The sequence below is a fragment of the Thermobia domestica genome, chromosome 1, assembly GCF_964235325.1.
Source record: "Thermobia domestica chromosome 1, izTheDome1.hap1.1, whole genome shotgun sequence".
Lineage (NCBI taxonomy): Eukaryota > Metazoa > Arthropoda > Insecta > Zygentoma > Lepismatidae > Thermobia > Thermobia domestica.
The window spans coordinates 55278370-55302010 of NC_137454.1; the positions used below are offsets into that span (position 1 = coordinate 55278370).

At 36.5% G+C, this 23641-nt stretch overlaps 1 protein-coding gene across 1 annotated transcript in view; it reads right to left on the minus strand.

Annotated features, from left to right (window-relative positions):
• Positions 1–23641, minus strand: part of LOC145684880 (uncharacterized) — a 605514-nt gene that overhangs the window by 331031 nt on the left and 250842 nt on the right. The window contains exon 3 of the mRNA XM_081757236.1: positions 10473–10516. The gene's annotated coding sequence lies outside the window, so the exon portion shown is untranslated. The remainder of the gene's footprint in view (positions 1–10472; positions 10517–23641) is intronic.

Genomic DNA, 23641 nt, shown 5'->3' on the forward strand with positions numbered 1-23641 from the left:
GTGCGACCCGAACCACGTGAGGTTCCGCCGGGAATCGAACACGGGTCAAACATACCAAAGGCATGTATACTCACCGCTTGGCCACGAGGCATACGTAACCAAATGCAGTTGAGATCGTTCCTCTAGTCGCTGCCTTAACTTAGATTTTAGGGGCGTTATTATTCTGGCAACACTGTAATGTCTATGAATGGCAACACTGGAAGTTCTTGAGGTTCATGCTTTCTGTTGTAGAATAACATTATCTATGATTGTGGTAAGTTTCATTTCATTACCTCCTTTCACTTATGCATAAACAAGCAAAAGAAAAATGGCAACTTTTGTATTATTTTTAGTAAGTCAGGCTCTTAAGATCTCCATCAGCAGCTGTTTTTCCAGGCCTTAAATGACTCATGTCCAGATATTGTAAATAACTCTTTATTAACGTTAAGAAAGAAAAAAAAAACGGTGTTCACCCTCATGTCCCTTTTTCCTTCAACTTTGGTAATTGGAGTTGATCCACTTGTGCTGTGAATGTCCCATGTATTAAAACAAAGTGGGTAACAACAGTAACAATACATTTTAATTTGGCAAGTACAAATATAGTTGCAATTAGATTACATTCCTTTCAGGAGAGGAAGAAGTTCCAGAAGTATAGCCTAGAGTTTAAAAATGTATTCATCTGACCCTACCATTATGTACAAAACGGATCAAGTTCTCCATCTGTACAATTACATCTTTTAAGTCCATCTACTTTTTTAAAGTCCACGATGAATTGTACGCTTTACAAAGGGTGTCTTTTTGCCTTTTGTATGATTCTGTGAAGCGCTGAAAAGATAGCATTGTTTTCGTAATACGAAGAAGCAGGAGATTTGATTACTAAACTGACAAGGAACGGACATGAACGTGTCATCCGAACATCCAAATCAAAGCTAGTCTATTCGATAAACATAACAAAGATAAGTTTATGCACAAGAAAATTAGGTGTCATGGATAACGGAGTAAGTCCCTGGGACCCATTAATCCTGTTAGTATAAAGAAAATCGTAGACTCGCAGTGAAATAGCTAATGCTTCAACAATGTTTATTGGAAAGTCATGGTTTATAGTTCATTCTCTTCAGCATGAAACAAGCTTTTCAGAGGTGTTATGTATTTGAACAGGGAAAATTGGGAGAATGTCGGGAAAATTACCTCCGGAAATCCCTCTCATCAACTTTGGCCCCCTCTGGAGTGGTTCCAGTTAAAAACACACAATCCAGATGTATCTCGAAAAATACTATAGGGGATAAGAAATGTGTGTACCAAATTTTGTATTGATAGACAGAATAGGTATGAGGGGGAAAAGTGTTTTGGTATACAATAGGGATGGTATCGAGACGAGACGAGACGAGACTTTGTACAGTCTCGGTCTCGTCTCGGTTGATAAATAACGGTCTCGGTCTCGGTCTCGTCTCGAGTAAAAAATCACCGTCTCGGTCTCGGTCTCGTCTCGGTCAACAGATGCTTGTCTCGATCTCGGTCTCGGTCTCGAGTACCAAATCTCGGTCTCGTCTCGAAAGTCTCGAAAGTCTCGAAATAAAGAGTGTGAAATTAAAATAGTGAAAATATTATTCTCGTACAGTTTGTTGTTTCCGCTTATTTTTTCCTTTCATTTTGACTTAGAATTATGGTATGGTGTACCTCTTAGTAGCTAATTTGCTAGTGCTAATGCTTTCCATTCGCGTATTCCAGGTTCAATGATCAGTGGGTATATCACTCTAAACCCTAATAGTAACCCATATTTCACTTTCAGCAATAGACTTTGTCTCATATAGCCTCACAACTGCCTATACAATTAAACTCTATTAAATTAACTCTAGTACCATACAGTAGTTTATTTCCTTCCTTTGAACCAGAATTGTTCAGTACCTCCTAACGGATAACGCAACACATAGCAGCACGAATGTATCTAATCGTACCGAAATTGAAACTTTACAATTTCTCATTTATTATTCAATACATTCTGCTTTGACTGTCATTTTAAAAACAGAATATAACGTTCATTATTTTAACAAATAGGGTAAATTATTACTACAATATACGTATTTTGTTTGAAATTGATGAAATGCTTTATTATCGTTTCACATCTCCGTGTTTAATTGACACTTTATGACACGAACTTCCTGAACCTTGTGGTGGGAGCTACTACACTCATCTTTGCTATATGAGGTCTCGAGTTGGATCACAAAACAAGTTAGATTCAAAGTTCGATGTTTCGCATAGTTCGCGTCTCATTTTAAGTGCATTCTGTTTCTTATACAAGTTCATAAGGTCGTAATGCATTACGTAAGAACATATCCAGTGCCGTAACATAGATTAATCTTATTCCTGAGCTCTCAACGGTGCATGCAATCTTTATTCGAGAAAACTAATCTTGCGTTCATTACGTTGAAATTTTATATTGATTAAAAATTACTTGCGAAACATGGACATACATATTATATAAGTATATAGGTAATTCGAGTTATCTGTATCTATTTTTTCCCACTCGCCAAAACAAGTGATTCTTAGCTTTCTAGTTTTCTTTTGTATTAATTTTCGTAGTTTTGCTTCAACATGGTGGATTGAATAGTCAAAAATTTTTTTTTCGCTCTATGATTTTCATTAAATTTTGGATCCGTTTTTACCCTATCTTACCTAGTAAAAGTTACATATTTAGTCTTAGTTGTGGAACCGGTTGTTCGCTTCTGTAAAATTACGAAATTATGACTTGGCTTAGTTTACCTCCGAGGTCCAGATATAATAAAATCATCACTATCATCATAATCAACCATTATCAATCCATTGCTGGATGAAGGTCTTTCCAAGTCTTCTCCACAACTATTTAACTTGGGCAATTTTTTTCCAGGTTACTCCTCAGTGGCTCTTGATTTCGTCACATCTTCTTGTATGCGGAGGTTTCCCAGGCTGTTTATGTCTCGTGGTATCCAGTCTAGAATAGTTTTCGTCCGTCGATCATAATTTCTTCATGCAATACGTCCAGCACACTTTCCAGCTCATATTACATTATTTCATTAGCACCATCAGTATTCATTTCTATATATCTGGGCTACAAATATTTCGAATTTGCTACTTTCGGAGTACAGACACGCTACTTTTTAATCTTCGGATCTGGCAACACTGTCTGAATGATTTAAATCAACACAATGTGAACACTTTCATTTGATCTAGCGGCTAGCACTCTTGATTTCGGTTCGCATGGTCCCGAGTTCGATTTCCGGTAGGGGTAAAGTTGAACGATAGCTCCACGCCTCCTTTAGCCACCGTAGCATATCTGTGGGACGTTAAACTAAAACAAAACAAAACGAAAGTGAACACTGTGTATTACTAACTGTAAATCCTTGAATAATTGCATATAGCTATATGGTATGGATCGAGTTTAAGATGGTCGGTGGTCAAACTAAAGCAAGTGAAATGTAATTAGGGTGTAATTAGAACTTTTAATTAAGCACGGTCTTAATCTAAAGTGTACACCAGGCCTAGGGCTTAGGATGAACAACTAGTGTTACTGAAAATGTATTAGTTACATTTAATTTCAGTTACAATTTGCATTTATATGTATTGCTGGAACGAAGACTTAAACATTAACATTATAAGTAGCCCAAAGACTATGAAAAGCATCGTCTCTTGAAAGCATTCTTGCACCATGAAACAAATTACGAGTAATTTTAAAATATTTTGCAGTTTATCTACGTTATTTGCACATATTTAGAATAATATTTAGCAATTTATTTAAGTGGGCAACACTGCTTAAAATAATGTAACTGCGACTTGTAACTAAAACCACCAAAAACTATTGTTGTAATGTTATAGAAGCAAAGGAAAGCAATAATCATTATAAAAATTTAATACAAATACGTCATTTTAAGCAGTATAACAATCACTATCAATGTGTTTGGTATCTCTGAAACGATTTGAAATAATTGTTGTAAGTGGCGTTATAAGTATTTAAGTCTTTTGGAAGCATCTGCATGATGAGACGTGATATGTCAGCGCGTTTTCGAAGTAAAGTTTTTAGAAACATTTAAATTTTCCGTTTCTTGTAACCTTGTTCCTTTATTCATTCGAAATATATTATACCATGATCACAGTATTTGACGCTAAGGTACAGTTGATGCACATTGCACCGTCCATGCCATTTGAGTTATTAGAGATTTCCAAGCTACACTAAATAATGTATTGGCTATTGTGGTTTTGTTAAATAACTAAATTAGAAATATGTAATACGTTACGTAGCGCAATTTGAGAAAATACAACTTTATTTTGCTTTAGCAACATTGCTTGTTTATCTTGTGATATTGCAGAGTATCAAGAAGAATTTCCCAACTGGATATATATATGGCCCATTTTAATCTTTCCACGGAGATATCTCGAAAACGGTTGAACATGAATGAACCGAACAAAAACTCAAATAGGAAATGCCATGGGGCACACCGAATGGCGTTGTCGCGGCGCCTCCCGGGGCCGCCTTTCATCGAGTGTCAGGGCCAAACTTTAAAATTTTAAATGGAAACATGGGGCGGATAATGCCTCGTTCTATAGATCTTTAAAAAGTAAAAAGCGATGTGGCAAAAGATTTTCCATATCGGTCACCGTATTCAAGATGGCCGCCAAGACATGGTGCCTGTATCTGATAAAACGTCCAGTACAACTAATATGAAAACAGTTGGAGATAAATGAACAGAATAAAACTCGTATAGGAAAGCACAGAGGGCATTTATCATTGCACGGCTCGAGCATAATTCAATGGAGAAAAAGATTATTAAAGTATAATTGACATGATGCAAAAGAGGAAATTATAGAAAATTATCTTTTCGATCTCTGTTCGTAAGTAGGTGAAGCGGGAATGAATGGTAAAATCTCAAATGAGAACCTCACTTTTATTTGCAATATATATGGTTCGTCTGAAACACTTGTGTGTACACATGACTGGTACTATAATGAATAAAAATAAAGTGAAATAAGGCGAATAAAAATAAGGTGAAATTCAAGTTTAACAACATTTTACCCGACCCTTCACCCCTGATAATTTAACGCATTGCGTGCAAGATTTTTGGAACATATCTGCATCAGTGTGTACCGTTTCGTTACTAAGGATCACAACTGAAATTACCGTTGAAAGTTATAAAGAATGTAACTGTGGACATCTCAGTGAAACTCATATTCTATCACATGCAAGAAGACCTAGAAGGAAAAGAAGCGAACCAATATCATGCAGACGACTGTTGGACAAAACCAACGTTTGTAAACATTGTTCTAAAATTGCATTGTTTGACAAATTGATTTCGCATTTCAGTTGATTCATTTTTGCATCAAAGCATTGCTTGCAATCAAAATGAAAGGTACCATATAACAAGAATTTTACATACTTTATCCCATTACAGAGACAGTTATCTCTTATAAAAACACATTTCAAATAACTTTGTTTCGTAGATACAATTTGCAAAAACTAAGGCTCTCATTTGTAATTTCACCGAGAGTGAGGTTGGAGCAATAATTTTCTAGGAGTTAGAGTCGACTGTTGCAACATTCCCGAGCTATAGAATGATAAATACCCTCTCTGATTTCCTATTCGAATATTTGTTCTGGTGTTTTCATATTAGTGATACTGGACGTTTTACCTGATGCAGGTACCATGTCTTGGTGGTCATTTTGAAAACGGTGACCCATATGAACAATCTTTTGCAACAGCACTCTTTAGTTTTTAAAGATATATCGAACGAGGTATCACTCACCCCATGTTTCCATTTACAATTTTGAAATTGCGCCCTGTGCCCCCATGAAGGGTGGCCCTGAGAGTCTCCGGGACAATATCAATCGATGTGCCACATGACATTTTCTATCTGAGTTTTTGTTCGGTTCATTTATGTTCAACCGTTTTCATATTAGTGGTACTGCACGTTTTACTGTATCTGATAGAGGCAACATGTCTTGGCGGCCATTTTGAATACAGTGCCCGATATGAAAGATCTTTTGCCAGAACGCCTTTTAGTTTTTCAAGATTTATCGAACGAGGTACCACTCACCCCTTGCTTCCATTTAAAATTAAAGTTGGGCACCGGGAACCCATGCAGGGCGGACCTGAGTGGCACCGCGACCATATATATATATATATATATATATATATATATATATATATAGAGAGAGAGAGAGAGAGAGAGAGAATTCTATTTGCATCAGCAGTGGATTTTGTTTCGGGAGAGGCTTGAGAAACGAGTAAGAAACATATACGTTGTACGTGCAATGCAAAAAATTATCACAAATTTATTTCGGGAGGGGTTTGAGCCTGATAATCACCCCTAAATACGCCACTGTACATCAGTCAACCGTTCTCATATTATCTAACACAGCAACGAAACAAATTTTGAGTGAAGGCAATTTTCGTATCTATCAATATCAATATTCGAGACGAGACCGAGACTTTCGAGACTGACCTAAGTCTCGTCTCGGTCTCGTCTCGATTTATAGAGGTCTGTCTCGGTCTCGGTCTCGTCTCGGTATTTAAAAGTCCGTCTCGGTCTCGGTCTCGTCTCGGTATATAAAAGTCCGTCTCGGTCTCGGTCTCGTCTCGATAATTCGAGACGAGACCGAGACGAGACCGAGACTAGTCTCGGTCTCGGTACCATCCCTAGTATACAAGCTTTTCCCTTACAGCTATTCCGTCTATCAAAACAAAATTTGATACAGTCATTTCTTATCCCCTATAGCATTTTTTGAGATTCATTTGGATTGTGTGCTTTTAGCCGGAGCCACTCTAGAGGGATCCAAAGTTGACGGGAGTGATTCCTGGAAGGAATTTCCCCGACATTTTCCCAATTTTCCCTGTTCAAGTACGTTATTGGCCCCAATTCATATCACCTCTGGAAAGCTTGTTTCATACTGAAAATAATGAACTATAAACCATGACTTTCCAATGAACAGTGATGATGCAATAGCTATTTCAGTGTGAGTCTACGATTTCCCTTATAATAACAGGGTTAGTAAGCCCCATGGACTTCAAGCCATGTCACCTTTTATATATATATATATATATATATATATATATATATATATATATATATATATATATATATATATATATATATATATATATACATGAACATATCTTTCTTATGTTTATCGAATGGACTAGGTTTTGATTTGCATATCCGGATGACACGTTCATGTCCGTTCCTTGTGAGTACGTAATTCAGGACTAGGACGAAAGCATTCCACAATGAGATCATGAGATTGAAGTTTCTGACCAATCCATCCATAGAAGTTAACGAACGACTACGAAGATCAAGACAAAGTCCAGGAAATGTATCAAATATGGAGGCATAGTCAATGATATCGAAATATATACACACACAACGATCATCCAGTCGTACTTAGCACTCCGTCTTTACAATTGTGGAGGCCATCTCCTTTTCGGCCTTCATTTAAAAGAAAAAATCAAGTACTTCAAACACAAAATGTGTTATTATTATTGAAATGTAACATAACTTGATATGGAACAGTGAAAACTAACTTGTCTAGTTGATATTACGCATACGGAAGTAGGGGTAACTTTTGCCATTTAGTTTTCCTGTATATTATAATTCATATTTTGTTACATTATCGTATTTCAGTATCTTAAGAGAAATGAATAAAATGTCTTTGAAATATTTACAGCTTTCTATATTACTAATGTGTAACAGTCAAAAGGCAGATTAATCACTTCTCTCTCCACATCTTCGCTCCCTTCAAAAGTTATGCAGAGATCAAGTTCTATACAGTACCTCTATACATAAAAAGTGTTTTCTCTGTCTAGCTAAGGATTTGACTTCTGGCGCAAGTTTTTCTCAATTGGTTTTGTCTCATGGCTCCTAAATCATCAAAATCTCTTCTGTAACATCTTTTACCTAAAGTTTGACGAATTCTCAACAAGATTTAAAGTAAGTTTCTGTCACTGATTTTCCAGATTTTTAATTCAGCGTCTCCGTCCACCAAAAGCTTTTCAAATTGTTTCATCTTATCGTTGATAAATATTTATGTTCAGCCAACTGCTGGCAATAGCTTTTCAGTTGTGGAACATTATATTCTTCAAGAATGCTATCACATTATTTACATAGGTTCTGTTTCTATATACTTACTTCTCCACTTAAATCTGCGAATGATTCGATGCCCTTTTGCTTTCTCCTGCACAACCAAAGACACTTTTCTAGTTCTAGTTCTAGTTATCTCCCTTTCGGGAGATTTGTTTTAATTGTTTCTGAAAACGAAGATTTGTATAAAATGGCGCGTTCCAACATGGACGAATTCGCCTGTTCTAAGTAAATTTGTTTTTACACTATTTATAAAATTACTTAGGGATTAGAGGCTCAGGACATATAAAAAAGATGTAATAATATATAAAAATTGTAAAGAAATTAAATTTTGTCAAAATTTAAAATTATGAACAAATTCACAATTGCACAATTGTAGGAGCATGGTACTCCAGGTGTAAAGATATCCGTCGCCATCTTGTTCTCCGGCCTTTTTCTTTCTCCTGCACAACCAAAGACACTTTTCTAAACCGTTCTAATAGGAATTGTTTGTGCTTCTATGATTTTGATCACAACAATGGCATAAATTCAGACGAAATGTTCTTATTGTTAAATTTTATTGTTTAAATGGTATTGCGCGAACATTATTAGTACGTTCTTTATTATTATTATTATTATTATTATTATTATTATTATTATTAAGTTTTCTCATATATTTGACTTCAATTTTCGTCGTTTAGTACACCTTAAAACTTTCACCTTCCTGTAGAAGACTCATTCCATGATTCATGAATGAAATATAGTTCTCTATGGGGCAGAAATATAGACATCGACGGAAATGTTATTTTTAAAAACTGCGTAAAAACTTTAGAAATATGAGTGTGATGAACAATGGAGAAAAATAATTGGGGAAGAAGTCGAAGAGGAAAAATCATTGAAAGTATCCTACGAATAGTAGGAAGGATATTATAATATTGAAGATAATTAAAATGAGGAAAATAAGTTGAATAAAGAAGTAATTGAAAATAAATTGTATTCCATGAAACGTGGTAGAAAGCATTAAAGAAAAAATAATGAAAGGGGAAAAATACTATTACTGATGGATGTATTCTCCATGAAGACGAAGAGATTAGGAGAATAACATTATGGAAACGACTAAATTAACATCAATGATCTATTAGAGATAGGGTTGCCATATGTCCGTATTTTGTACAGACTGTTTGTATTTTTAGGTCCGTATCGTACAAAGCATGAAATAGGAAAATGTCCGTATTTGACATTTTTTGGTGCTGCCCGAAAATTTCCGAGTCTGAAATTGCTAAAATTTTGGGTGAAAAGAATTGTGTTTTCATAATAGAGCCTATAACTTATATTCTATTTACTATTAATAAAGTAGGTTGTTTTTTTAAAAAAAGTGTCTGATTTTTCCATTCATGGTTCTTTTGGTTAGATTTAATATACGTAATTTAATGTCATGATTTATTATATTTGTGTTAATGAAAAAAAAATTATAAAACATGATAGTTTTCAATAGTGTTTTAAGTATTACAGTAAACAATTGTGTAAAAAGGTAATTTTTAGATAAGAAATTTCAAAATATTTATTCTGTGTTTGGCCACCATCTTTGATGGGTCGCCATTTTAAGGTTGTCCGTATTTTGGATTAAAAAAAAAGTTATGGCAACCCTAACTAGAGATAGAATATGCTTTGATTATTATTGATTTAAAAATTGTAATTATATATATATATATATACAGTGGCGGATCCAGGATATGATCAAGGGAGGGGCTAAACCATAGTTTGCAGCTTTATCCAGTGTAAAACAGGATTGAAGCCCATTTTATCCAGTGTATACCTGAGCGTCAATGGGGGCTATATAGCCCCTATAGCCCAGTCCTTGGATCCGCCCCTGTAAGGCAAATAGTTCCTTCTAGAATTCCTCCAGCAAACCATTTGAATTAATCTAAAGAAGAAGGTAGAAGCTTCTTTATTTGAAATCTTTTATGTACTGCCAGTCATAACACAATACTCATAATGATGGCAATGTCTTTCAACATGTCTTTCTTTTTTTTAAAAAAAAAATAGTACGTTTTTATTGATAAATATCATTTAAACTACTCGTTGGGAAAGCAATACTTTTATTGTAAAAAAATATTAACATGTAACTTATAATAAGTACGTAATTTCCAAGTACGACTATTTACCATAAAGAAGAAAGTGGTCTTCACTATCATCTACCATATACTGTATACAGTATATTTATTACAGCAATGTCGCGATCTGTATGCGTCATTCAAAACTTTTTTTTTCGTACAATCACAGATCGAAAATTACATGTAAGAAACATATAGCATGCGAGTATACCCTTATACATATTAGGAAAAACTATGTGCTTAGATGGCTAAAAGATGACACTGACTACTAGCACAGTACGGTATATAATATGCTTACCAATCTGGCGTCAGGGCGTTCAGGAAACTTGCCTCCGTCACACTCTGAAAAAGAATGAAAGAAAATATGTAGTTACATATATACTGATGAATCATTTACTGCAAAGTACTTACATTCTGAATTTAGTTAGTGCAACAAAAACTCCGATTTCAAAAAAATAAATTTATATAGACTAGCTTTGAGAATTACTGTCTAGATGATATCTCTTAACTTTTTCGTTAAGTAATAAATTTGGCGACTAGGGATGCGCACGAGACAAGATTTGTGGCTGTCTCGTCTCGAAAATGTGCTGTAAAAGTGATGTCTCGACTCGAATAATGTATATTTCTCTATTGGAAGAGCCGTGTCTCGACTCGAATTTTGTCAGGAAAATCCTGTCTCGACTTGTCTCGTGCGCATCCCTATTGGCGACAGTTCCCAAGAAAGTCACTTCTGTTTTGAAGAAAGAACACGTTTTCTTTGCCTAGGAAGAAACCTTATTAATTTAGATATATTGTTTCTTCGGAAATGGTGAAGTTCTTGTTATCTATATTAATAGTGATGTCTGTGAACAAAAAACTTCAGATTCAAATTGAAAGTGACTGTTTGTAACTCTTAATCTCTTGAATCAACCGACCGATCTAGATTTTTTTTTTTTACGTAGATGCAGTTCTGGGAGTATTTTTAGGTATTCACTTTGACGGTAGAACTTAGGGGAGAGGGAGCAGGGGAATTATAAAAAATAAATCAAATTTAATAACTCTTGAACCAAGCGATTAATTTCGATCAAATTTTCATCATAGATGACGTTCATGCCTGGAATGGATTTTACCATTTCACTTTGACGGAACAACGTAGGGGTTGGGGAGGTGGAGAAGATATACAAAAATCAATAGGGTATAAATATAAAAATAAAAGTGACCATGTTCGTGAGTTAATAACTCTTGAACCACACGATCAATCACAATCAAATTTTCAACATAGATGAAGTTCGAACCTGGGAAGTTTTTTTGTTATTTCATTTTGATTGTAGAAATTAGGGGAGTGGAGGGGAGGAAGGTAAATACATGAAAATGAATAAAACTTAATAACTCTTGAACCACTCGACCGATCTCAATCAAACATTCAACATAGATAAAGTTCGGTCCTGGTATGTTTTCATCATTTTACTCTGACGGTGCAATGTAGGGGAGGGAAGGGGGACATAAGTAAAATAAAATAAAATAAAATAAAAGTAACTGTCTTTATGACTTCATCACGCTTAAACCATCAAACCGATCTTAATCAAATTATCAACATAGAGCGCGGCCGCAGTGGCTCAGTGCTAGAGCGTTCACCTCTAGTGCATGGGGTCCCGAGTTCAAACCCTGATCCCGCCAAGAGAACTTTGTGATGGACAAACACTGTGTGCGTGGGTTTTCTCGGGGTTCTCCCACTTTCTTCATTAAACCATTTTCATTAATTTCTCATCTTCACCGTCTCCTTTAGCCTAGCTGGTATAATCGTGGGACCTAAAACTCAATAATTTCATTTCATTTATCAACATAGATGAGGTTCGAATCTGGGGTGCTTTTTGTCATATTATTTTGACGGTAGAAATTAAGTTAGGAGGAGGGAAGGGGAGAAATATATAAAAATAAATAAAACTTAATAACTCTTGAATCACCTGACCGATCTGGATCAAATTTTGAACATAGATGACGTTCGAGCCTGGGAAGATTTTTTTTTTTTAATATTCTCACTTTGACGGTAGAGCCTAGGGAAGGGGGAGGGGAGATTAATATATAAAAATAAATAGAACTTAACTCTTGAACCATGTAACCGATCTCGATCAAATTTTCAAAATACATGACATTCGGGCGTGGGATAATTTTTATCATGCCGTTCCCCGCAACATGGGGAGGGGAAAGCGATATATAAAATTCACCGAAAATGACCAATATCAAAGAACTCTTTAGTAATAGTAAAAGCAGAACATATTACTATTTTTCCTTAATTTAACTCAGCGAAATCGGGGTGCGTCTTAAATTCGAGGACGTCTTAAATTTGAGTAATTATCGAGAAATTCTTAATTAAAGATATTACTAACGTGTTATTAAAACTACTTTGCAAGCCATAAATATTTTTAATTTTGTATCATATTCAATCCAAACAACAATAGTGTCCTGCGCTTGCCCAGGACGTGTAGGTTTCTAGTAATTAATTATTTTTTGATCTGTGTATGTGTGGGTGAACTTGCCGTAGTTACACACCTTAGTGTATTTGTCTTAAGAATTCTTTCTTGAAAAGAGCCAAATTTGATAAAGTAGTGTGTAACTAAAGCAGAAGTTGGCTGCTTGAAGTTCGCGCCAGATCACATCCGTCGGAAATTTTCCGTTTTAACACGAAATCATCCGAAGCAGATGACAGAATGCTGGTACTGTTTTTCTACGTTCTAATATCTTGGGCTCCCAAATTTTGCCATCAGATGAACTTTAGCAGATGGGACAAATAAACAATAGGTGTTAGCAAAAGTTGAAGAAAGGTGAAGGAAATAATACCGGAGTATTGAGAAATAAAAATTGTTTACTTTCAATGCGAAGTTTTGTTAATACTAAGCTATATATTTCGTGCCCCTACGATTCTGGTGACATTATCAGGCTGATTTTTCAGAATTTCACTGAACTACTTGTGTTTAGATCTTTCTGATTTCTCCCTTATTTTCGTAAAAGTATAGTAAAGGGATAAGCCAAGATGACCCCATGTGCGATGTGGAAGTAAGGCTTGTAACTTTCTTGACCGCAACACAGATGGGAGGTCTCTAATCAGTATCACGCTTCGTCAGTGCAACTCAGGGGGAAAGGGGAAATAACAACCCCCCATATAAGCTCACCGCCTTTTCGTCGATGGCTTACTTCAAGATAAAACTTTATTACTTCATATGATGCAATACGAACATGAATGAATATGTAAAGGAAGTATGGAATAGGGTACCATCACCAAATAAATAAATAAATAAAATGAAAATGCGATCTGGGCCCATAGACCTATCAGTAAAATGTCTGCTATTAGGGGCTCCAGAAATAATATTTCTTAAAAGGCCTTATCACTGCGAAATTAAAATACTGCTAATTTTACAGTAATTATGCGATAGCTTCAAATAGATAAAAAAAAAATAATCAAAATTTGAAACAATATCGCCCTAGACAATATTATTTTGCATGAGGTACCGTTATCATGAGTCACCTAGTAGCCTTCCGTTTACAGCCATTTAGAAACGCGAAAATAAATACCGATCTTCTAAATGGCTGGAAATCGAAAACAGATAAGTGAGCCATGATAACGGTACCTCATGTAAAATAATATCGTCTAGGGAGCTCTTGTTCCACTTTTTGATCATCTTTTATCTATTTGAAGATATCACACAATTACTGTAAAATTAGCTGTATTTTAATTTCGCCGTGATAATGCTTCTTAAGGCTGTAAACTACATCAAATATAATTTGAGGGACCACTATAACATTTCCACAAGAACTGAAAATAATTTAAGGATCTGCTGCTCCGCCATGATTTGAACAAAATATATTCCCCTAAGATGAAAATGTAATTTTAGTCCTACTTCAGTCAAACCCTATAAGTAACAAAAGTGTTCCTTTGGATTTTAAATTTTAAGAGAGCCTAAATTTTGCATTTTTGTAGGAGCTCAACTTCATATTTGCCTAAATAATAATGCTTGCTCTCCAGAAGAAGTTTCAAATTCCATAGCTGCATTTCGTATCCTTTCTCCTCCACTTTTCCATAGATTTTTATAGAGCTTTCTCTAGAGGCTGGGTGAGTCCCTTAGGTACTTTGGAACGAGGTTAGAATAGGAAATAACCGGAGATCGAATCGAGGCCGTTCGGTCGGTAGACAGGCTTTTAAAACAAATGTGATACCTTGGCTCTGGATAATACGAATAATATGCCAAAATACCCAAGATTCTTTTGTCTTGCCGAACACAATCCTCGTGAAGCCAATATTTGTAGTATAAAGATAACCAAGAAAGTTCTGTCGCTTTTTCACCCACCACCTTCGAACATCGATATGTCATCTAAGACATACCTGAAAGATCAAAAAAAGTTCCCATCACCATCGATGACCTTTTTCTTTCTGGAAAGCCATGGATTTCATTGCGGTAAAACTTGGGCCGTGAGGCGAAGAAGGTATTAAGTGCATATTGCATCTCTACTAGGGATCTAAACTGGCGTCCTCTAAGGTTATTGTCCAAGGATTGGAACAGATGATAATTGGAAGGTGAAATGTCCGAGGAGTATGACGGATGCAACAGTGTTTCCAATCCAAGGCGCAGAATGGTGTCCCGGGTCATCCTAGCCACGTGGGGCTTACAAAAGAAGAGAGGGAATTTATTTATCGAAGTGGAACATGGTTGTGCTTTCTAGGAGTGGCAACGGACTTTCTGGATACTCTGTATATTCATATAACTAGCACAGTATATGCATTCGGGAAAAATTATTACAGTTTCGTAATAGGCGTCATTAGTGCTTTCGATTAGTGTATAAAGCATCTTCCAATTTGATATATAATCTCCCTCTCTTCCCTTGTTAGCGCTGTCCTGAACAGGAGGACCTCTTTGCTATTCTGAAGTGCTGGCTCCAGAGTTTTGAGTTTTTCTTGAACACGGCTCAACTGCTGACAGTACACAGTTGCATTGATGCTCTGACCAGCTGGTATCAGCTCCCGATCCATGATGCCGCGAGTAGTCCTTCAAGCACACAGTAAGACCTTATTTTGGTGCAGTGCTGGGATGCTAAGCAATGATGATAGTGCCGTGGAGCTTCGTACAGGGCTCACTTCACATCACATGTCAACACCCTCTCCAGAAATTCCTCCTCCCTCACACCAGACACCAAAGAATCACAGGTGTCTACTTGCGTTGCCTTCTGTACCGGAGTCAAATTATGTAGGATCCATCGAAACAACTTGTAGTGCTTCCTAAGTTGATGGAGGTGTTGCCGAGTGGTTTCTTACTCACACTTAATTGTAATCCAAGTTCCTCAGATGTCTGGCCATAGTTCGCCTCAATTGCTCCCTCAAGATCTTTATTTTGTACATGTGTTGGTCTTCCGGCACGTGGTGCGTCTTCCAGTGTTTCGCCAGGGTCTTTAAATTTGTTAAGCCACCGCTGGACTGTCCGCGTAGTCACGACACCCTCACCAAAAGCTTGCTTTGCTATAGTGGCGTTTGGCCCCGTTTGAACTCGTACAACATACATGCCCTTATGACTGTCTGTGGAGGTCCCATATTCACTCTGTCCTTTACGCAAGTTCACGGTGTAACTGATATGCCACAACCAGGTAGTATGTTGGATATACACAGACCAAGAATTGACCTTTGCCTTATCTCCATTCGCATTCAACTCATGGTGTGAATGCCAATTGAACACAGACCTGTACAAAAAGCAACAGAACCTAGTTGGTTATCTTGATAAATATAATTCGAGTTTGCTACGTAATTTTACATTAAATATTCTGAAAGTGTATACAGTGGCAAAAATAAATCAGTGTTTGAACATGCTTTCAAAATTTTTTTAAGAAACGACTTTTGGTGAATGTTTAGCATGTCCAAAAATTTCCTGAAGTGTTCTATCATTGAACAAAACGTGTATCGTAACTGTTTAAATGTGTCCTACCTTAAGAGTGTTCAAAATGTATCTGAATTTCTGATGTGTCCAATGAATATAAAGACAGAAATGACTTGTAAATGTATAAATGGTAATGTACAAAGTATCTAGACATTGTTTAAAAGTTGTTTCAAGCCCGTGTACTCATTGGATATATCAAAAATTCAGAGACATTTTGAACACTCTTAAAGTAGTTCATATTTAAACAGTTAGGATATGTTTTATTCACTAATTGAACACTTCAGAGACTTTTTGGACATGTTAAACAATGACCAAAAGTCGTTTCTAAAATCTCTCTTAAGGTAGTTAATATTTAAACATTTAGAATACATGCTTTGTTCAGTTTTTGAACGTTTCAGAGAAATTTTTGGACATGTTAAACAATGACCAAAAGTCGTGTCTAAAAATATATCCAAAGCATGTTTAAACATTGATTTAGTTTATGCAGTGTATATTTGAACGACTTATACGATACACACAGTATAATGAATTCTTTCCTCTTTCACGGAAACAATGTAGTAATATTAATGTTAGATATCAGCTTGTATGGATTGTAACAGGTGAGATGCATAACTGTGTTCATGTCATGAACACTTTGATATGAAAGGAACTAGGCGTCTTTGACTTGTCACAAATGTCGTTGTTCATTGAATCAGTGTATAGATACAAAGAGATGCGTGTGACAGGGAAGAAACAATTCCATCTGTTCCATGTAAGGAAATGACACCCGCAAAACATGTTGTAAACTTGACAGTTACTACTAAACTGCTGTCTCAATTCGCTAATCAGAAGTGACAGACTTCTCTGAAGATACACTACAGAGTTGCCAGCTTTTGAATCTCCAATAACAAATTGTAAAATTGATCACTGTCTATATTCTAAAGGAATAATCAATAAAAGCTTTTTATTAATCGAAACTTCTGCATGGAGAGCAGAAGACATTGCAAGCGCACATTTACAATATTTGCTGGGCTGAAGTAGACCTATAAGCAATAGGATATATCACTGGAGCGCTAAATTTAATAAACATATTGTACTCTCTGAATAGGACTATCGTAATATCACTTTCACAGATAAGTCTAAATAAACTTTGTATCCACAGAAATTTGTTTATTTTCTGGTTTAGGGGATGAATAGCAAACCAGAGCTCTCTCTCGTGCCTAAGCAGTTAGCGTAAAAGCCTTTGGCGTGGGAGACCCGGGTTCGATTCCCGGTGGGAGCTCATGTGGTTCGGATTCCACGTTAATCAGTAGGTCCACGTCTCATATAGCCTCGCTGCTGAAAGGGACGCTAAACTAAAATCATCTCAACTTGAATAGCAAACGTTTCTTAAATATTCAGAAATTACAATTATGGTATTAAAAATTGATCATTTTAAATCTATTTTGAGTTTACGATGTGCGATAAAATAAAATAATTGTAGTCAAAGATACATATTTTGTTCCACTAAATAACGTGAACTTTATACGTTGTATTTTCACTTCGCTTTCTTTTACTGCTTAGTATTGCAAGGTCTCTCAACTTGTAAACAAATGTATTACGGTGGGACACCGAGAATTGAACTATAATTGAAATCTTTTAGTTTAACAGCCCACAATTATGTCCTTTAGGCTAAGGAATACGATGATTAAAGCAAGTAAATAATGATGGAAAAATTGGTGGAATCAGAATGTGGGAGGAAAGGGAAGTACCCCAACAAAACTCACAGACACGATGTTGTCCATCACAAACTTACTTGGTCGGGATCGAACCGGTGACTCCAGAGGTAAGCACTCTACCAATAAACCACGATGTTCCATAATTAAATGCCTGTGGCAATGGAACTGAGAATTCTAACCGAAGAAATTTTAAAATTCCAAGATAGTAAGTAGCCTTTAAATTTCAAAACCTCACAACATAAATTAATAATTTAAGGGCTAATTTATCTTGAAAAGCCATTGCAACTTTTAAACTAATAGATAAATATCAACATAAAACATATAACTATCAACAACAGCGGGACATTGTTTCACATACTGTGCAGTAGTACCAAATTAACAGTATTGCCAACCGAACACAAAATTGCACTACAGCTTATTACGAGGAAGAATCAGAAACTAAGGTTAGAAGGCTGATATTTCTGGAGTTTCGTCTGTTAGTGAAGAATGAGGAGTGTACGATAATTTTAATACACGGAGTTGGCAACTGTGAAGAGCTTCAGCCACCTGCGGCCTTAGTTGTAGGTAAACACAAATGGCGACTCGTTTGGAAAATGGGTCTCGCAAAGAAGTCTTCTTAGTTATTCGATTTCTGTGGGCGAAACATGTAACCGTGGCTAAAATTCACCTGCAGCTAATAGAGTTTTATGGAGAGACTGTAATGTGTCGTCAGCATGTCGCAGAATGGTGTCGAAACTTTGCGGCTGGTAGAGAAAAGAGTGCAGAAGACCACTACGCTGTTGATGCAGTTTTGCAGAGCCATCATCAACCACCCTCCCTACAGCCTGGACCTCGCTTCAAACGACTTTCACCTGATCCCGTACTGTTGAAATAGCACATTGGAGACCGTAAATTCGCTTCAGACGAGAAGTTGAAACACTTCGTGAAAACGTGGCTAAACATGCTAAAGGACAAAATCTTTTACTCATCCCACGATCCGACAAGTGCCTCAATAGATATGGAGACTATGTCGAAAAACGACCTAATATATGTACTATCTGTTGCCTGTATTGACTGTATGAAATAATATATTCAGTGCGGGCTTTGTAACCTTACTTTTTGATCACTCCTCGCACATATGTATTTCAAATGTACATGTTAAACGAAAAGTTACAATACCATCTTTATTATTTATTTTATTATTTAGTGTTAGAAACTAACGACGCTACAGTATCACAAACATCCGTAGACATCCAAATTTTGGAGTCTTTTACAAGAAAATTAATGCAAGTGAGATGGACATATCAATCGATACCGGAAGTACCTCAGAATCAAATACTATAAAGGTAACCAAGAAAGTTCTGTCGTTTTTTGTGAAAGTCTATGCTTAATTCGCCCTTACACTGTGAGTCGAATGCGAATGGAAATAAGGCGAAGGTCAATTGTTGATGTGGGTATATCGAACATACTACCTGGTTGTGGTAGTGCAGTTACACCATGAATGTACGTAAGGACAAAGTGAACATGGGACCACCATAGAGCGTCATAAGAGCGTGTAAACTGTACAACTTCAAAAACTGGGGTCTAACGCCGCTGCGGCGAAGTGAAAGATATCCTGGCCTTTGGTGAGTGTATCATGACTACGCGGACAGTACAGCGTTGGTTTAACAAGTTTAAGGTTGGTGACGAAACACTGGAAAACGCACCACATGCCGGAAGACCAACACATTTGCAAAATGAAGATCTTCAGGCAGCAATTGAGGCGAACTGTGCCCAGACATGTGAGGAACTGGGATTACAATTCAGTGTGAGTGAAGAAACCATTCGGCGCCACCTCCATCAACTTCGGAAGCACTACAAGTTAGGTCCATGGATCCCACATGATTTGACTCCGGTATAAAATTCAACGCAAGCAGACACCTGTGTTTCTTTGGTGTGGTGTGAGGAAGAAGCAAATTCTGGAGAGGGTGTTAACATGTGATTAGAAGTGGGTCCTGTACGAAATTCCATGGCGCCGTCATCATTGTTTCGCATCCCATGAACCGGTTTCAAAACAACCGAAACCAGCACTGCACCAGAAGAATATCCTCCTGTGTGTTTGGTGGACTGCTCCCGGCATCGTGCATCGGGAATTACTACCATTTGGTCAGAGCATCAATGCAACTGTGTGCTGTCAGCAGTTGAGCTGTCTTCAAGAAAACCCAAAACTCTAGAGCCAGTCCTTCTGAATTGCAAAGGGGTCCTCCCATTACAGAACAACGCTAGGATGACCCGGGACACCATTCTACTCCTTTGATGGGAAACACTATTGCATCCGCCGTACTTCACGGACATTGCACTTTCCGATTATCACCTGTTCCATTCCTTGGACAATCACCTTAGAGGACGCCAGTTCAAATCCCTAGTAGAGATGCAAAATGCATTTGGTACCTTCTTCGCTTCATGGCCCACCAAGTTCCGCCACGATGGAATCCATGGCCTTCCACAAGGTTGGCTGAAAGTCGTCGATGCTGATGGGGACTATTTTTTTATATTCCAGGTACGTCTTAGGTGATATATTGATGTTCGATGGTGGTGGGTGAAAAAGGGACAGAACTTTCTTGGTTACCTTTATATAACCATGATATGGCGTTATCTAAGAAGTAAGACCAAAGTTTGGATTTAAAACTGTGTTCCGCTATTCAAAAAGATTTATTCTGAAAAAGTACGTAGATAAGTATCACATCTAATAACATGGATGGTTTACAATAAACATAAAGATCATAATGCAGTTTACAGTAATTTGATATCTGAATCCATTACATAGATGTGATGAACACTAAGTTCACAACACTGCCCAAAATTAGACAGTGTAGCAATCTCTGCTCATGTTTTTCATCTCTGTGTAACGAGTTGGGGTATCAAATTGCTGTAAACTGCATTATGGTCTTTATATTTATTGTAAATCATCCATGTTATTAGATGTGATTCATCTACGGACGTTTTTGGAAATAATGTTAATACTGAAAATACTGGTAACGAAGGTTGATAGGAGAAATACTCCATGGAGAATTTTCGCAGCTCCGAAGCGAATCTCTCATGAAAAACGACCATTAAAAAGACCTCGGCTCAGATAGGAAGACAACATAAGATGGATCTCTCAGAAATAGGAATACAAAGTAGAAACTGGATCCAGTGTTGGCTAAGAACAGAAATCAATGGAAAGCTTTTGTGAATGCGGCGTTGATTCTCCGAGTTCCATAGGCCATTGCGTTAGGTGGGAATCTCCCACAGGTCATCCTCTAAAATTATCACTGCACATTTCCCTGAACCAAACAACACCAGCTGATGGGGATTTAAAAATTTCAAGGCTTTGTAGCAGGTTGTTTTGTTTTAATTATGCAGTCACTGCCATTAAATGACGTGTAAAATGTTTTCTGGCAACACTGGTAAAACTGTACGTTGCTTCTGTTGCCGTTAGGAGCAACACCTCCCGCGATGTTAAACTTGGCAGCAAGATTGGTTAGTGGAAGTCTCAGTTCATTCACAACTTCACAACAGATACACACACACACACACATACAAGCAATGAAGCAAAATCTCGGTATTCTTTGTTGTAACAGTCTCCCTTTAACAATGTCGCCAGAGGAACCTGGTGGCTGATCCACTTTGTGTAGTGTCTGCGTTGTACCGAAAGCCATGGACGTTGATGGATAGATATTGATGTTGTCATTATCCGACTCAGTGTCCCGAACATTCCAGCAGCGAAAGTGGTGGAGTAACAGGAAAAAACATCACACACACACACACACACACACACGCACGCACACACAGACACACACACATACATACCCACACCCTGTGGCTTTCCTCTCTTTTCTTTACCTTTTAAAGGGACAGGTGTTCATATATTATTTTTATCTTCTTTTCGTCTTATTTTTTCTTTCTTCTTTCCAAAAGTAGACGCCTCGACACGGTTCATTAGGCACAATCTTCTGGATTCTTTTTTTTTTTTTGTTTGTTTCTTTACAATATGGTTCTTCGGCTCCTAATCAAATGAAGAAGATCCATTGGCTTTACTTTAGAAGAATTCTTGTCAACAAATTTTTGGTGATGGATTACTCTTAGGGTATATTTTATTCTTTAGACACCAATGAAGAAAACGTTTTCTGATTATTATCAATATCCAGAATCTTATTGAGCTAGAAAATTTATAATGAAAGATATTTTATTTTCTGAACGAACAGTCATGATATTGAAGCTTCACAACATTGTCCTAGTTCCAAATCGCTTCTGACCTTGTGACCAACAACCAGAGGATAAAGATATGATAGAAGATACCCATCAAGATCAGCATAAGTAACCTCCCACGACTGTGAGGCATATCCAGAAATAAATGAGTTCTGTTTCATATTGTCAAACTACAGTAGACGTCCAAACTACGAAGACCCAATATAGAAAAAGGAAGTGACTCATTCATCACTTCTGATTGCAAAAAAAAGGGAGAAGGTCAAGATGGCACATGTTTTGGAGATGCTTAATTTAATTGAAAACACGATTTCTCACTACGTATTATTGTTTTTGCAATAAATGGATCAGAATTGAAACCAGAAGTATATCAGATTTCTAAATATTCCGGTTTCTCTACAAACACAAGGACAGAAAAAGAAGATACTCTTTCGACACTCATTCCACAATAATAATAATAATAATAATAATAATAATAATAATAATAATAATAATAATAATAATAATAATAATAATACGATCTCGTTATCTATCACCGTTTCTCCTTCATGACAATCACTGCTGAAACCGGAAATTTCATGTAGATTGATTTCCAGATAGAGTTGATTTTCAGTTTAGCGTCCCATTCAGCACCGAGGTTAAATGAGACGTGAACCTACTGATTAACGAGGAATCCAAACTACATGAACTCCTGCCGGGAATCGAACCCGGATCTATATCAGGATAGACATAAATATAGAAACCTACTCCTAGAGACACTAAATCGATATCAAAATTATAATTTCTGCTATCTATTACCGTTCTTCCCTTACGGAGATCAATATTAAAACCATAATGATAGAAGATTTCTACTACTTCCGGTTTTGGTTGAGGAACGCTGAAAACCTATCCATTTCAAGATACCGCTTCTTGCTAACTGCTGTCATTTTGTTTTCTATGGTGATCGGCGCTGAAACCGGAAATGATTTATTTCTACCACTTCCGATTTGAATAGAGGATTCAGAAAGGAGTTGGGACGTTCTTAGGACATTGAATCTATATCAGGGAAGAGTTTTCGGTCTGATATTTGTTTTATAAGACTTTTTTTTTCATACTTACACATAGCACAGTTTGGAAATTCAAAGATGAGAAGTTGACATCTCTTACAATGTCAGCTGCAGTTTTCTTCCCATCTTTCTTTATCTTTTCTCACAGTAATAATAAGGTATCTTCTTCTGAAATAATGTGCTAATCAGTTTTTTTTTTTTTAATAATTTATTAACTACGGGTCTAGGAAAATTCGGTGTAGGAAAATTCGGTGTAAGAAAATTCGATGTAAGAAAACTCGGTGTAGGAAAATTCGGTGTACAGAAAATTCGGTGTACGGAAAACTCGGTGTGGGGAAATTTTGGTGTACGGTAGATTCGGTGTAATACATATTGAATATTACTACTTACAATAATTTACGACATTTCATATTGTGAAAACGAAAACCATATAATGTAACGAATAAAATGTTATTACCTATTTCAAGAAAAGCAAATTTATTTTTCTGCCTTGAGTCCGATACCTTTGTGTCGGAAATAAAACAATTACAACTATAAGTTCAGAGAATAGTTATAGGAACAACTAAAAACACCTTTCCTATATAGTACATCATAGAACATATACAAGGTGATTCTTTTAAA